This window comes from Camponotus floridanus, unplaced genomic scaffold (assembly GCF_003227725.1).
Source record: "Camponotus floridanus strain SB8 unplaced genomic scaffold, Cflo_v7.5 scaffold5, whole genome shotgun sequence".
NCBI classification, from domain to species: domain Eukaryota; kingdom Metazoa; phylum Arthropoda; class Insecta; order Hymenoptera; family Formicidae; genus Camponotus; species Camponotus floridanus.
This window is the reverse complement of record NW_020229658.1, coordinates 1,520,650-1,538,543: the sequence shown is the minus strand read 5'-3', so window position 1 is coordinate 1,538,543 and position 17,894 is coordinate 1,520,650. Positions and strand designations below refer to the sequence as shown.

At 35.4% G+C, this 17,894-nt stretch overlaps 1 protein-coding gene across 2 annotated transcripts in view; it reads left to right on the top strand.

The window, feature by feature from the left end:
• The window catches only part of LOC105258010 (CCR4-NOT transcription complex subunit 6-like), a 492,810-nt gene that overhangs the window by 371,242 nt on the left and 103,674 nt on the right, over positions 1-17,894 (top strand). The window contains exon 1 of one of the 2 annotated variants that reach the window (XM_011269011.3): positions 16,489-16,729. The exons of the other annotated variant lie outside the window; for it this stretch is intronic. The gene's annotated coding sequence lies outside the window, so the exon portion shown is untranslated. Of the gene's footprint in view, positions 1-16,488; positions 16,730-17,894 lie in introns of those variants that run through there. 2 annotated transcript variants of the gene reach the window in all.

The window sequence follows — 17,894 nt, the reverse complement described above, 5'->3', positions numbered from 1 at the left end:
TTTATATCTACTTATTATTTATTCTCTAATTTATTTTATTTGTTTATTGATTTATTTACATGTTTATTAAGAATTTTATCAAAATTTATTTCTCATAAATTTATGGAAATAAATACCAGCATTTCAGTCAGCGAATTTTATCGCATACTGATTTATGCGCTCGCATCTTTGATCAATCATGAAATTCACTAGCGAAGAGTCGTGTCGAATATCCAGCCCGCATCGATGATTGCGCCTCATACAGATGACGCACGGAATTATCCGATCGACATGTGTTGGAGTGTCGTGAAGGGATTAAGGGCCAGCGTGCCAGGCAAGGGCATCGCGCATTATCGCGCCTCCTCGATCGCCAGGAAGCTTCATTTAGTCGCGTTCACGCCGACAAAAGGAAGCCATAAGGAGTGCGGAAGCGCCGCATACGCGCAAATGCATTCTCGCGATGTCTACATCATATTTTATTGAGCGATCGAAAATAAAAAAAAAACATGTAGATATAAATGAAGATGTGTAGATAGATGGATAAATATTTAGAAATTTTTCTACTTTGAGAGAAAACTTTTAGATATATGAAAGGGAAAATAAAATAAATATATAACTTGTGAGAAGGGGAGATATATTGAGATTAATACTAATGGCACATTACTTAATTATTTTCATGTCCTACGATTGTTCGCGATATCGACCTCTAAACATCGCGAATAGCGCGCCATTTTCATTGAAAAAGTCCAAGTTTATATCTCGCGTCAATAATTCCTTACTCGATAGTGGTCGAGGACGGAGCCGAACATCTGTCGGCCTTCTCACGGTTAGTCTCCGCGCCTCTGGGAAAAGAGATGGCTGCTTTTCCACAGAATTATTGCAGACCGCGTAAGAAGACCTTGCGAGCGGAGGCCGAAGGGAGTAGAATTCTTTTGAGAATAGAGAGCAAGGACCGCGGCTGGGTTGTTGTTATCGTCTATACGCGAGTAACTACGGGAGTAACGTTAAAGGACGTCCTCAAACTCGCTGACGCGAACGCGACTTTGAGATGCATCGTGTAATATACAACCGCCTTTACACATCGAGTGCATGTGCATGCATATATGTGAGAATGTAACATCCTTATATAAATGCGAGCCGGGCAGAAAGAAGTAGCCGGATATTACTCTTCCACGCAAACTCTTCTCCCCATCTTTCTCTTCGGCTCTTTTGTCAGGGTGAACGATTTTTGTTTCTAAAGGCCTGCTCGACTTTCCACACTCGACTTGGCTTCGCTCCATCGAGCTTTCCCTCATCGACGAATCTCCTCCGGGAAAACGCCGCCCACAAGGTATACGAGAAAAAGGTACACGTCGAGAAAAAAGAGCTGGCTTTTGATCGGATCGATGCTTGCTTTCTGCTTGTCTTAAACGTTCGAGCGATCAAATGAATTAGATGTTGACAGCACGCCTATGATTCAATTTGTTAATATTAACGTTATTCTTAATTTATACTGAAATTTTTTCAAATACGTTTCAGTAATATCTCACAGAAATGTTATTATTCTTTTATAAATATTGAAAGTATTTTGTTTTATTTCTTAGCAAAAAATATTTAAAACTTTATTAAGGATGTTTTGTATGTACAATCCCAGCAAAAAGTAGCTGAAAATCAATATTGACGAATATCCACTTTTGGTGTATTTTGAGTCAGAAATTGTGTGGATTATTACAATTTGATCTTAGCTACAGTGCAGAGGTGTATTTTTTAATTTTTATTGCGTTTTTACTGAAATATTCCAAATTTTATTAATTGAAATGTTTAACTTTTGGCAGAGAATTTTGTCTTGTGACAGATACATGGTTAACTTCATTAAATTATATTTAATATCTTTTTAACCAGTTAGTATTTGTATGATATTATTTGACCAAATATTTCCTCTGTTCCTATCTAAACTTTTGCAAATTTTAAACAAATTCTGAATATTATTTCCATGTATTTTTGTCATTTGAATCGACGTGGTTATACGTTTCCCATAAGAACACATGTTAATTCGATGCAAATTAAAATCTTTATAACTTGTGAACGCTTAATCGATTTAAAAATTGTACTGAAGATTCTGAAGAACATATGTGAGGACATTCTGTACAATTTTCATTAAATTTTCAATACTTTGAAAATAGGTACAAAATATCCTTAAGAACATTTTTTAATTTTTTACGCGAATATCTATTGATCATAAATTTTGAAACACTGAAATAAATTTCTGAATACAAGAAAATGGAAAAATTAACGACGTAATATAAGATTGTAATGTGCGTGCAGTTCGCTTAAATTCGATTCAGAATAGCTTTATTGCAGTTACGTACAATCGTTGCACCATATAAACTCTCAGATATCTTTTACGTCGATTTGTATCGCGGAATAAAGCCGCACGAAAATATACATGACGGTGGTGATGGTGAAATCAATATCGTAGTTTTACGTGCATAGCGTGTGACATTTTGTACAATGAACACCGGAGGACAACCGAAAATGCGGGTTTGCATGCATGTGGCGCCTATGCATGAATTAATGCAACATAACAAAACAATAGCGATAGAAATTGAAACAAAGGGCTCGCGAAACATCCCTGATAATGGACTATCAGAAAGAGATTTCAAATTTCCGCCCGCCAGATTCATTTTCGAGACGATCTGTTGCATCGTAATACGTGCTCGCGAAACATCATATCGCTGAAATTGGCGTAACTTATATTTTAATGATGAATTTAAATATGATACAGACTTAATTATTGCGTATCCATTTCATCGAAACTGCAAAATATCATTTAATTATTATTATCTTAAAATAAGAATTACAATAATTAATTATCTCTTTTTCTTCTCTTTCTCCCCTTCGATTGCATATAAACGCGAAGAAGTAATATCAAATTATTAATTTATTTCTAATTAACTTATAAGTTTATTTAATTATTTAGACATACATACACACGAGTAATATTTGGAAACTTTAAATCGATATAGTATAATATAATTACCGAGTGAGTGTGTGTGTATAATATGCAAGTGTGAATGTCTGATGCCTGATTATCAATAAAATACTAATTTATTTTACTGCATGAACACGCGCGATGTGCATGACGTCATTGCTAACCATAATTATTTTGCAAGCTCGCGCGGCAAAATAACGAGAATATCGAGAATCTCGTTGCCACTGGCCGCTTAATCAAATGCATATTTATGCATAGCGCTCGGACGCGTTGCAGTGGATCAATGCACGTCAGTTGATGCTTTATGAGCGATATTTTCATTGGCTTATCCGCTCGTATTCCGGTATTAAGCGTGACGCAACACATCGGCGTGTTCGTAATTCCAGTCGGCAAGTCATTCACAGCCAGCCGCTTGCCTGAGGCTGGGATTTGAAAATCGATCGCGAAATTAATCGCGCAACTTCAACTCCCCCTCCCTTTTACTTCGAGATTATGATCACGTGTACGTCACATGCCGCGATGTACGTAAACGCAGTCATTATTCATGCACGCGGATTCGCATTTGAATAAAGTGAATGGAGTTAACGCGCGTCGTCCCTCGACTTTTGCTGCTACAGATCCTCGCTGGCCGCGAAACTGATTGATCGTTGATCCACGATCGTTTCTCGATATCCAAGCTCTGCGATTATTTGATCTACAGGATATTTTATAGATTGGTGATAGAGAGTCTTTGACAAAAATAATCAGGAAAGATAATTATATATGTTTTTCAAAAATTTTCAATCGTCTTTTTCAATATTCGACAAAACTATGTTTCAAGTCAGTTTAAACAGAACGGAAGGTTCGGACATTTTAGCTACTCGAACCTCCCACGAACTAGATTTATCTTATCCTAGACCTCGAAGTCGGTGGCTGTTGCGACTCTAAACCGCCTCGGGATTGTTCGTCGACGAGGAAATATGAGTTCGGCGACGAGTAAGTGGTATTCGCCACCGTTTCGCGCGCCGGGAGATTCATTCCGATCATCGGCGATAATTGCGTTTCATTCGATCGTGTCGGCGTGATTGTTCTATGAATATCAACGCGGTATTAAGTGCAGCGCGAGAAATTTGTCGTTCAATGCGGCAACCGGAGAAAGAGAGAAAGAGAGAGAGACGGAGAAACATACAAAGCGACAGAGAGAAAGTGGTGGAGAATCGCTATTGATTGTCGACGAGCGACTACCTGATAATCGTAACGCGACCGTCTGACGTTAATTACTAACTTCCTCGAGAGCGCCCTCGGCTCGCGAAAAGCGGCTCGTTTGCTATCGCCTACGTTGCAGCGAACGACGTGTATTCGCCTCGACGCATTTATCATCCGACCAGACTAAATTGCCGGTCATTTTTCAGTGCGCTTTTACGCCCGTCGCGAGAGCTATATCGCCAAGAAAACGGCCGACCCGTCCGACGTCATTTACGAACTGATTATTGACAGACGTAACTGGCTCTTGGGTAAATTATTTCCAGAAAGAGAAAAGAAAGTTTGAGTGATTATACACAGATATATGGGGAAGACATTTTCATTTTTACAAAATTTTATAAAAAAATCATTTGGTTTGTTGTGAAAGTGACATATAATTTGATAAAATATTTGATTTAATAAATAAAAGAGTAAAAATGTTGTTTTAATTTTATTTTCTTTTTTAAAGTCGTATTTTTTATTATTGTTTTATTATGTTAATTTTTTCTATTCCTGTTTACTATTAATTACGCAAAAAATACATGGCAATTCCGCACATTGATACGACGAAACAATTATGACAAGGATGTTTATTTTTTTATGGACAAAAATTTTATAGCAATCAGCAAGATTACACAACGGTGAAATTTGTTTAAAAGATTCGTTTTTTAATTTTTTAATACTTTGTTGGTGCAATAACAGAAAACAAATACCAAATTAAATTGCTTCTACGAGATAAAAATTGCAATTGAGAGAGAAACGTATTCGTATGTTGAAAAGAATATCAATAAATTGTCCCAGTTAAAATAAATGTTTCTCGTGTTTCTATAAAAAATAAAAATTGGTTACAATCCTACGAGAAAAGAGACAAAAAGAAAGAGAGAAAGAGAGCTAATAAGTGTGACAAAAAAATTTAATAAACCGGCATAACATTACAGATTAAAAGAATAAGATGTATAACAAGGGAATAATTCTATATACGGGATATAATAAATCAACGTTATCAATAAAATCATTATATTGAAATTAATATCGTCCCTCTATCAGTATTGATGCGGCACATAACACAGGATATTGTCCTTTGATCCATCACCGATGTCATGCAAAATGTAATTATGTGTAATTATATATTTTTGGGAGAGAGTTTTTTTGTTACGCATAACATATAAGTATCACACGTGAATCTGATTAAATTATATGTAAAAAGCGCATTTTTTACATGGGAGATGGTAATCTAACAAAAAGCGTTTGGTAATCCCTAATGTTATTAAGGCATAATTACTTTATATACACGTTTTAAAGTAATATTAATACATAATTATCCTTTACACGTCGCATAAATCATATACTTATTTCTGTACTTTTATCTCTACAACTTGAAAATATATAATAGAATTTCTTGAATTTTATTAATTAATTAATGAAAAATTGGACAATCTTTCAAAATTTAGAAACGATTCAAACGAAACAAATTTTGTCTCATTATGTATATATATATATTTTTTTTTATCGTAATGTAGAATAAAACACAGTCCGCTATAAGTATCATGGGATTGCTTCTCGGGAAATTTTTGTGGAATAGAGCAGATATATTTTCCCCTTCGCGCTTTTTTCCGCTATCTTTCTCGGTCTCTAATTGCACGTTGTCTCGATAGCGAAGCTTTCCGCCCTTTGATTAATTGCTTGATTGTCGGTAGTCGCGGATTCCGGCGGCGGGCGGGGCGACCAGTTAATTGGTTCCGAGTCGTTCTACAATCTACAATGTTACTACCAGCAACGTTACACCGCACAGTCGGGCCAAAGAGAAAGATGACAGACGACAGCCGCGACAAGATTCATCGAGTTATACCACGGCGCGAATTAAAGAGATCCTCGGCCAGAAGGCGCTCTGTAATTATTGCCGTTCGATTAATCCTCGCGCCATCGCTTCTAATTGCGAGTCCCGCGCAGCAGAACGGGACACACGTGGCGCGAGGTGGACGCGCTTAGATTCTCGTCATCTAATTGTATGTATCGCGGCTATATATATATATATTCTTATCAGGACCTCACAGATCTAGAGGGGCGACATGATTTAATTCGTCTCGCAAATTAAATGGGGTCGACAAACACGGTAAATTGCAATTTCTTCGACAACATATTACACACAAATATATACACAATATGCGGAAGAGACATGTATGTGAAAGTCATTCTATTTTATGAAAATAATTTTAAGAAAAGAATATCCCTATTTATTCGTAAAAGATAGACGTGCATTTGCGTATAATGAGGGATTTTATATAATATTTTTGAAGAGGACGCGCGCATCTCGAGGCAACGAAACGCGATAACGTTGAGAACAAAGCTCTGCGGAGGGAACCAAGTATAACTAGACGCTATCATTACTCATCGGTTCGCTGCGCGAGCCTGACGAAACCACGCATCCTGTGTATCTCACGCGACTACGTTATCGGCAATGTAACACCGTATCGCTGCGCGAATCGACGATAGAGCGAGGAATTCGCGCATCCGATTCCGATCGTAACGAGAATAGACACCCGGGTGTTCATTTGAGCCGACGTTATGGCGATGGGCGGATATAGATTTACCGACAATGTAAATGTACGCGTTCGCGCCAAGGGTCGTCTTCTGTCGGAGTCGACCGAGTCATCGTCGCCGCATCCTCGACCGCATTCAATTGTTCGCCGCTGCCGCCACCGCGAACGGACGTTTATAGGGTTGGGTAGTCGGAGCCCCATCGATCGTATCGCATCGATAGAACCAAGAGAACCCTCGCGGGAACCGCTGCAAAGTAACATGTATATATCGCGAAATAGTATAGCACGAGTATAGGTACTCCGGTTGATTTAGCCTGACGGCTTAGCAAGATCCGCAGCTAGCTACCTACCTGCCTTCCCTCTTTCTCTCTTCTGCGACGAGTTATCGAGCGGAAGCGCCGATCGATGCGTTCGCCGATATATCGAGAGGAGCCCGTGTACTTTAGTCGGCGAGAAATTACACAGCTTGCGAGTCACCGGAAGTTTCATCGTGACGAGCGCTAATATCGAGACGAAGATGATAAGAAGGCGAACGTGTTTTTTTATTTTTTTATTTATTTCCTTGTTTCATTTATCGTTTTTGCGAATTTTATTGTTGTCTTGCTTGCATTTATATTTAATAAATAACGAATATCTTCCCTGCGAATTTCTCGCGAAAACAGATAAAAGATTCTCGCGAGAAGACGAGTCATCTCCTTCTATTCCCGCGGAACGTATGCACAGATGCAGTCTCGATGCACTTCGAGGAGCTGCAGCACCAGTGGGTGCAGGTGGACGCACATGCCACGATCCGTGTGTCGCGATAGCGCACGATCGAGTCTCCGTTTCTATCTCTCGACAACTTAATTCCGGTACGAGCCAACCGTCTGGTCGGTGCTGCCCGCATCCTTCGGAATAAGAAAGAGATACAAAGGAGGAAAAGTCGGAGAACGAAATAATAGAGCGGATTGTCCAGGGAAGATCGCAATTGTTAGGATTTCTTATTAACGCTTCTTTTCTTCTTTTTATAATCACGTGTCTTGCTATCAGTTTATTTATTAATACTATTATATATTGTTAAAAATTATATATTGTTTTATTATATATTGTTAAAAATTCTATTATATATTATATCTATTATCTATTATATATTGTTAAAAATTATATATTTTTTTTCTTTATATGAAACAAAATTTCTATTAAAATTTTGTATTAAATCGACAAAATATATAGTCGACGTCAACGGCTGGAGATCAAACGGTTCGATTTTTCCAGAATACAATTTGTACGTTGCCGCTTCGTTTGGTGTCATAACCGTTCTGCTCCATTTTATCGCGATATCTCACACGACGGAGCACGGAGTTTTGAAAAATTCAAGACACAGCACAAAGTATAGAGACGTACGCGCACTTTTCGACTGGATGCACTCGCTCGTTTGTGCCGCGCGAGATGAAAAACCGGAAGCGTTGTCGAAAGGATAAAAGAAAGTGGCGACGTACCTACGTACGTACGTACAAAAGGACATCGAGGAAGAGGCGCTTCTTGTATCGCTCATAGATTAAAAATCGCAAACTTTTCACGTCGCATCACACGTTGTATAAAGTTATCCCCCGAAGTAAACTTGCCGGGAACTTTTGGGCTTCTCGCCCAGTTTCGCCCAACTACGTGCGTCGCAGTCCGAGCGAGACGAAGTTTGGATCGACTTGAAATTTTTACGGCAGTTTTACTACATTTGTTCGGCTTTCGCGCGCGAAGCCGCGCATATAAACGTAAGGACGTGCGTTTTCCGTTCATATTATGTTTAAGGCGACAAAAGTCTTAACTCTGTAACTTGCCCGGAATCATCCTGTTGAAAGCGTAGCGTGTCGAGAATTTTTTAATAGTTTGAAAAACGGTTATCTCTCTGCGTTTCTCGCTCCGAAGACACGTACGAGTACACTTATATTTCGGAGAAGTCTTATGTTTGATGTAATTATCGTGAATTTTACTCTGCCGCGCATATTCGTGTGCTTGTATAACCTTTTCTCAGACTATTGTTAAATTTCGATGAGAATTGTACGGTAATTGTTTGAAGTTCGTTGCGACATTTCTGTTAAATTTTCTGTATGCGAGATCGGCGTTGCTTTCTTATCTCGATTAATTTGTACGAGAGGAAAAAGAAAGAAAAATACGAAACCGGAGAAACACGAGATACGACAACTTATCCTTATCTCGTGTTAAACCGCGTGCTTAAAACGTTAATCGAGTTAATCAAGCGACTGGTCGATCGGCTATTTGAAAGCGACAAGTTGCACTTGTGAATAAAAAAAATGAAACCAGAACATATTCATTATACAAAAATAAGGAGCAAATATAATAATCTACCTTCAGTATAGAAGAAAAAATAAAATTAAAGTGAATTTTTATATGTTGCGAACTTATTTAAATATTAATTAATATATATATATATATATATATATATATATATATATATTAATGCAATTTTTTAGACTATTTGCTTTTTTTACATACACATTTATTCTAAAAGCTATGCATTTCAAATTCTTGATATTATTTTAAAATGTTTGTCATAGAATATTAACAGAGTGAGAAATATTAAAAAAATATAATATATTATTATAAATAAATAAAAAATATAATATGAAAGAGAGAAAGAGAAAGAAAAGGTAAAAAAATTTCAACTATTCTATTGTTAATGACTAATATAAACAAACAGCGATACGAAAAGGTAGCTTATAGGAATTCTTCGCTGTTTTAATTCTCTTTATTTTTGCGAAAAGTGAATAAGGATTGAAAGAGATAATAAGGATTGAAAGATGAAGACAGAAATATTGGGTTGTTTGCTATAAAATACGTACAAATCGCCGCAAACGTATTTTAATTATTGATTCTGCATGTTCATTGATAAAAATCGCGAATTGTATATATCACAGGCACAAATTCTTTGTAAATTTAATCTTTTTATAAAAAAAATTTAGCTTTTATAAAATGCTGGTCATGTAAAAAATTCGGCGTTTTACACAAAAAGGCTGATTTTACAAAAAGCTTGCGCACATGTATGCTATAATATAATGTTATAAAAGAGGCATTTTATTATTTCCAGTTACAAATATGCAGTACGTGAATAAAACGTTTAATGATCCTTTATTATATGCGTGGTCCTTTATTTATAGTCGCGTCTAGCTTTAAATTTTTCGTTGACATATTATCGTAAAACTTTAAAAAGATATCGGTGAAATTAAACAATTTTATTACTTTTACCACAATGACTAGAAATTGTAAAAGAAACAAGCTTTATGATAGAAAGCTTTTCATCTTATATTAAGCGTGCATACACACACATATATATATATATATATATATATATATATATATATAAAGTATCTTTTATATAACTCCATTGTATTTATACGTACTCTTGAAATATTTTTGGATGTTCGTAAAAATTTTCTTGAGAGAAGAGAGTGAAAGATTTTTTCTTTTTTTTTGTCCTTTACGTCTCTCTTTCCTGTAATAAATTAAATAATGTAATAAATTAAATAAATGTCAGTCTCTCTCACACACACACACACACACACATACACACACACACACACACACACACACACACACACACACACACACATACATACACCAACCAGAAAGCACTATGCACTTCAAAAAAGCATCAGATTTATCATTTGTGTATATCCCATTTCCGAATTACGATTTAATTGAGCGACTAAATTGAGTTTACGTTTAAAATCGGCCGGATTTCAATTAATGCCTGTCTCTCAGTGTCCAAGTGGTGAATCACATGCGATTTTTCGAGTTTTCTCTGCCTACCTATCTGTCTATCTGTCTGTTTGCCCCTCTCTCTCTTTCTCTCTTCCCCTTTTCTATCTTGATTCTCAACGATTTTGATGTTTTAATTTAAACATAGGTCATCAATAATTAAAGGGCACAGTACGAAATTAAACTCTATATGAAAAACAAAAACCGATGATGACTCATTATAAATAAACTATATTAATAGGAAGAAAGATATCGATATTGATGCAATGTATAAATAAAATAGGCTATCACAATAATAGAATATCAGCGAGATAATTTTTATAAAGAGAAATTGAAAGATTATTTAGTAATTTCATTAGAAATTTTCTTGACATGACTACTCTCGCATTAATTATTTTTGTAATTCAATAACTTTGTAATAGGAAGCTTAAAATTTTCTTGCTATTATTACGATTGCTAATATCCTTTTTACATGAGCGAGATTTAGATCTAGCTCTAAATTTCTGCAGTTAATATCCAATTCTCTCGTAATCGTCCAATCTGCGAACATGTGTATAAACTCGAATACGATGCGATCCACAGACACGCTCAAGAGAACCATGAAATATCTTCTCTCCCTCCTTCTCGTATAACTTCGGTAACGAAACCGCAATGTGTTTCTGGCGTTTCCGTTCATGTGCTGTCTGTCTGTCAACAATCTCGGAAATTACGACCTAGATGCGGCGACACGAATAATGATAGTGCCGATACTAATGCGGGAAATATCTAATATTTACGGTATATGTATAAGAAATTATTATTAACTCTTAAAGAAATTTTACAGATGTATTGTTTGGCTATGTTAAATAATTTGTCTCTTTCTCAACAAAATATGTCGAATGGTAGGAAATAAAAAATGTAAAGCTTTTGGAAATTAAATTTTAAAAATATAATGAATTAAATACTTTTTGCATGCTCCTATGATTTACATCGCGTTTTGCGAAACACTGGCAATATGGATGGAATTATCTCGATATTTTCATGAAATGAATGTGTTCCGACAGCCTTAAATCTAAGGCAAGATATTCTGCAAATAATTCGGCGTATCCAAACTTTGTCTGTTGACCAAAGTGCAATAATTCATAGGTTGTAATTTATGCGCGAATTTCATTATCCTTCAATTCATCCGTTGCAAGGCACCTTTTTTGTTTAACTTTATTCAGATCGATATTTACTTTTCACCTTTATTGCGAGCAACGTCATTTAATCACTCGATACTTGTTGCTTCGTGTCGAACGCCCGTTGCAATTTCTTGCGTATTTATTAGCACGCAATAGAAAAGCTCTCAAAGAGCTTAAATTTTGAAAGAAGCTTTACTCAAAAATATGTACAAAGCTATCTTTAAAATCTGTCTTTGCTAAAAATAAAAATAAAATGAACAAAACTTAACGCGAACAAGTCAATCAAATTTATCACATTTTAAAAAAACTGAAAAAGTTTCTCATTTAAACAAATTAATATTCTTATATTATTTTACAAGTAGGGAGTTTTTTGAATAAAATGGATCGTTCAATCCGGTTTTTCAACATTTCCCATCCTTGACATGCACCTACACGCGTATACAATGAGAGTGAGAGAGGGAGAGATTGCGGTCGATAGGAGCGAGAGCGGCCCATTGCATCGACGGCCGTGGCCGGCTGAATGCCAATTATCTGATCCTGCGTATTGGCCGCATGTACCTGTACGCTATTCGGATGCAGTACGTACGCAGGAGCAATATCCAGATGATTATCGTGTAGCCGGCGTAGCGTAATCTCCGGACCGGATCATCAAGAGCGTGCCATTATGCGCCCGTGGCAACGCGCCGATTTCGGGGAAGGATTTCTATCTCTCTCCCACTCTCCCTTTTTTCTGTTTTTCTTCCTCTCCGCCCGCATTTCTCGGCATATATCGGTTACACTTTATTAACGCATAGGGAAGTTGGAGCAACGAGATGCCGGGTAACGCCCGGTAACGCACGTTGCGCTTTTCGAGAGATCCGGACTTGTAATCGCGCTAATAACACCGTCATGCGACAGACCTGATTTTCTCGAGATAATTGCGCACACTGCTTTAATCTCAAAGGGCATCGGATTTAATTTAAATTTAAGATGGAACCTCTTCTTTTGCTCTCGGGTTTTGTACATTTTATTGTGTATTTAGATCTTGTTTTTTGTTTACCTTACAATTGGCTCTGCATGGCTCTTTGCTTATTAAAAAATATTGGATTATGTCTATTTTAAAAATATTTTATAAATAAGATAATTATACAGCTTTTTTATTCTCATTATATATGTTATATATAGAGTCATGTAATTGACGATATAACGATACAGGAAAATAATAATTTTCTATGTGAAAAAATAAATAAAACGCATAAAAAATAAATTTCTTATTAATTTTTCATTTTTCGAATGCGCATTATATAAAAAATTTATAGTAATTATGTCATTTCATGATATTTTTAAGAAAATAAGTATAATCAAATATTTTTTAATCAGCAAAGAGTCACGCATAATCAACTGTTTTCACAAGCTATTATAAAACAATTTTTTTGAAAGATTTTATATGTATAAAAAAATATTATATGTCATTTAAATGCATATCATTTAAATATTATTTTCATAACAATTTTCATAAATAAAGCACATAACTCATTATCTTGTATAAACAAAATTTTTATAATTAATAATTTTTTAATTAGTAGTTTTAATTACATAAAAAGATGGATATAAATTGAAATCTAAACCGGACTAAATGTTCTTTATGGTGCTCTTTACATTCAATAATCATTTAATCCGCCGTAAATCCTATTAGACTAGAATCAAGTTAACTTAGACTCTCGAAAGAGCCTTACCAGCGAGTTTCACGTGCAGAATGTAAGATTAAACCGAATCCCGTGAACAGTAGTAGAGCAGCGCAACGAAAGGGCATCGCGACGACGGCCTTTTGAGTGGTATCCTCTCTATTGTATGTCAAAGTGGTCGCCGGTATTTAACTCAAGTCCGTTCATTCGTAAAGTAAAATAAAGACGAGAAAGGATAGAGAAGGGGGGAATCGACGATGTAATCGCATTGCGATCACCTCCGTGATCGCTTACAACTCGCCGTTAACCGGAACAAGATGAAACGGAATCAAGGCGAAATCGTGCGCACGCGGAAAAGGAAAAAAGAAAGGGAGGAAGAGCGAGAGTGGCTCAAACAAAGGGCAAGTTGCTCGTAGCTTCTTCTCCGTTTCATCTACAATGCAAGAAGGAGAGAGATCAATCTCTCTTTTGACCGAAACTTTTCACATAAAATACTACAACTTCTTCGAGAAGGGCCTTTAATTAAACGTTATCGTCCGCCACCGAGAGGATCGAACGATTTACGAAGACGGGACGTAAGGGGTGAACGTTTAATTTACAGAAAGTTTACTTCGTGAATAGAAATTACGTAGTTGATTTTTGTTTAATTTCATCGCTATATGCGAAATCTCATTACAAGTTCTTAGTATTTTCGTTGCATTATTGAGAAGCTTCGTTTTGAATATTGAATTCTAAATATGCATACGTGGAAACGCTTTATAATTAATTTAACGATAAATTGCTCGAGTCACTTTCATGAAAATTGAAAACTTGATGTGCTTAGCTATTATACGTATGCAACTGTAAGTAACTAAATTTCTTTCCATAATTTCGTCTTCTTTTACATACCACATTTTTGGTCTTCTATTTAGAGAACAGAAAAGTTATTTTGTTTCATCTAGAGAGGAAATTCTTTAAAAATAACGACGTATTCTGATTACACATTCGAGTAAAACTATTATAGAAGTTATAATATAATTTCGTTATGTAGCCAAATTTACTTTGCTGGAATTTAATTATCCGAGTTATCCAAAGTATTCGGCGCGTTTATGTCGCAATTAAATGCCATAATACGACTAACCATTTGCCGTGTGTAGTTTCGAATAAGCCAGTGTGCAAAGTGTGACATCTAATTTCAGGAATCGTGGCAAACGTGGAAAATTTAATTAACCGTGGCAGTTAAAATATATTTCACAAACGTAAGATAAATAAATATGTAATATTAAATTAAATAATGTTTCATATATATATATATAGTATATATATATATATATATATATATATATATATATATGTATATATACAAAATAATGAAATAATGAAAATAATAAACATTTAAATTTCTTTATGAGAATAACTTTGAAAATAATAACAATTATGAAATATATATAATAATAATGAAAATAATAATTTAGAGCAATATAATTAAGAGCAAAATATTAATCTCTTTGATACAATTATACGCGATACTAGGATAAATGCAGATTGTAATCTTGGTATTTAGCACACCTTGGACTATGCGATTAATTGCGTGCTCTCCAAAGCAGTCGCCATGAATATTACGTCGGTATATCCGCGTGTGTGTAAGTGCACACAGAGAGATAGAGACAGAGGGCGAGAGAGAGAGAGAGAGAGGGTAAACGTTGAGCTAAGCACAGTGCGTCAATACAATGTAACGGCCGCGGCGTTTGTTGCTTACACGCTTGTACATTGCAACCGAATGCAATTAATTCGGGCGTCTGCGATTGAACGCACGAATTACACGTTCCGCTACATTTGTCGCGGGACAAGACTAATCTTCCAAGAAACGAAACGGACATTGGCGAAGAATTGATTTACGACTATTATCAATGCGTACATCCATCGTTCTTTACACTCGATTGATTTTCAGTTTAGTTACTTCGTACGTTATTAGATGTCAAGATAGATATTGCAAATACATGTAATAAATGTACGTACCATTAAGTTATGTGGAATAGTCGATGTATAATAATCGAAGAAAATTAATCGGCGCAGCGCAGTACTACTAGTGTGACATTTTGACACGTGACGTAAGGATTTGAACAGCCCCCTCTCCGCGAGATACACGCGTAGACGAACTATCCCCTACGCGTCCCTTAGTGTCGTCTCGTTTCTTCATCGGAGTTGACTGTTTCGCGCGATATTTATTAAAAAAGACTCGCGTCTAACAAATTAATGAATCGAAAGTGCTGATTTGTGTAATGGATGATCGTCGCAGTAATTAAATCAGGGTGTTTTCAGTCTAGGAATAATGTATCGATATCGGAAATTCGGAGATTTAAAAAAAAAATCGAAGACACATTCAAACCACTCGAACTTAGCCGCTCTCGTTATTAACTATCGCGTCGCCACTCGAGTAAGACGTATCCGCGTTTCTCGAGGAAATTTAGTCGGTAAAAGTGAATCGCGTGCATAAATAAATACCGAAAGTATCGAATAAAGTATTGCGCGATTGTCATAGAGTATCAATGTCGATGCATAGTATATTTGTGTATTGAAAGCAGTCACTTGAATTAATATATTTTATTCGTTTGGTAAGCAAACTTCGCCATTATTATATCTGTTACACCTTTCGCGTTTTTTTCATCAACTTTATTCCATAAAAATAATTGATACGTGCGGGAATGTCGGGTATTGCTATAAAATATTAAATAGTGTGGAAATATAATATATAATCGAGCATTTAAAGTGTTAAATCATCGAGACAGAGAGAGAAATATGAACATTGGAATATTTCAGAATAATCTGATACAGAGAGAGGGAAGGGGGGAAACAACGAATATACCGTGGTTATTATTATTACATATCTGTCTCGCGAATATATTATTTCGTAAATGTAAATAGAGTACACGTGAATTAATATCGGCATATCGAGTTAAACATATTACGTATTATTATTACTCGCATTATATACGCACGATTGTGTTTATAAAGTCGTAAATAATCGCGCGCACGGCAATGGTCTTACAGATAACGTAAAGGTCGATGTAAACATCTGATGCCCGTGACGTGAACCTTGAGGCAAGTACGTGGTCTGCTTATCGTTAGTCTCATTGCGACGTTCTAACAATCAAGATATCTCCGCGTTTTCGCATTTTTATATCACGTAAAACCGTGAATTAATATCGGGAGTGCCGAATTTATCAAGTAATCGCGCGTGTAGATTGATATCGGAGTATTTCTTCTCTCATTTTTTATGAGATAAATTTCGAACACATCGCGAATGTGATTATGTGTTATAATGTGTCTACGATTTATTTAAGTGTATAAATTGTTGAACTACGTGTGTTGAGTATGTGCCAAAGGATTCTTCACAATCTCGAAGCGTCATCGACCAGTCGTAGGATCATCGAGAACTCTTTGTGTCATCTCTTAATTAAGGTTAGTGTAATATTAAGTTATGTGAAGAATCTTAAACCAGAGAGGGAAAACGAGCATATACATATATAATATACATATATTTACGTAATGTAAAAATATTTTTTACATTAGAACATCAAAATTTTGCAAATTTTATAATACGCTATCAAATAATATTTTATATATTTCCGAAAATGCACGAAAATATCTCATTATAATAAAATTAAATATTAAATTTTAAAATAAATTATATATATTTAATAAATTTAATTATATTTTAAAATAAATTACGTATATATAATTTATTTTAAAATATATTTAACTTTATTATAATAAGATATTTTCATGTGCACTTTCAGAAATATTTAAAATATTATTTGATAGCGTAATATAAAATTTGCAAAATTTTGATACTTATTCTAATGTAAACAATATTTTTTTGAGAGATTAGATTTTAATTTAGATTTCACGTATATTATCAATTAAAATTTGTCAAATATTTTTATTTAGCAAATAAAAAATTGTGAATCTTGTATTTTCAAGATGTATATTTATATTACATATACATAAATTATATCGATATTTAAATTAACTATCGTAAACAAACTATTTCACAAGTTTCTTTGTACTCCATTTATTTTCTAATTACCATGCCATTGTTATTTCTCGTATGATGAAAAAGCGAATATCGAAATGACGAAATACCAATGTTGAGAAATGCCGCGAGAGCCCTTATTGTTTGTACTACAAACTCATTCTTTATTTGCACCATTGTCGATCGACGCCGTGCACTCATATCACGCTGAGTGAATCCAATTTTCACTCGTCTAGATAAAAAGCGGAGGAAAAAAGCGCGTTTTCGTTATCGATCGATCTACGATCGGGCTTCTTTCGCGGCAAACCGCAGCGCAGCTTTTTCGTAACACGCTGCTGTTCGTTTGCGTTGTTCGCGTTTAAATAGGCGCGCTTCTACATATTTGCATGTACAACATCGAATGGAGAACTCTCAGCGGCCTCTCTACAAGATCGGTCTACCGTTATCTTGTAATCATATCTTCCTTTGACCACACGCGGTATCGATTGCCGACAAACCGGCCGCTTCGGCTGATTCCATCTTTCTCTTTCTCTCTTCTCTCTCTCTCTCTGTCTGTCTGTCTATATACATACATGCATATATATATATATA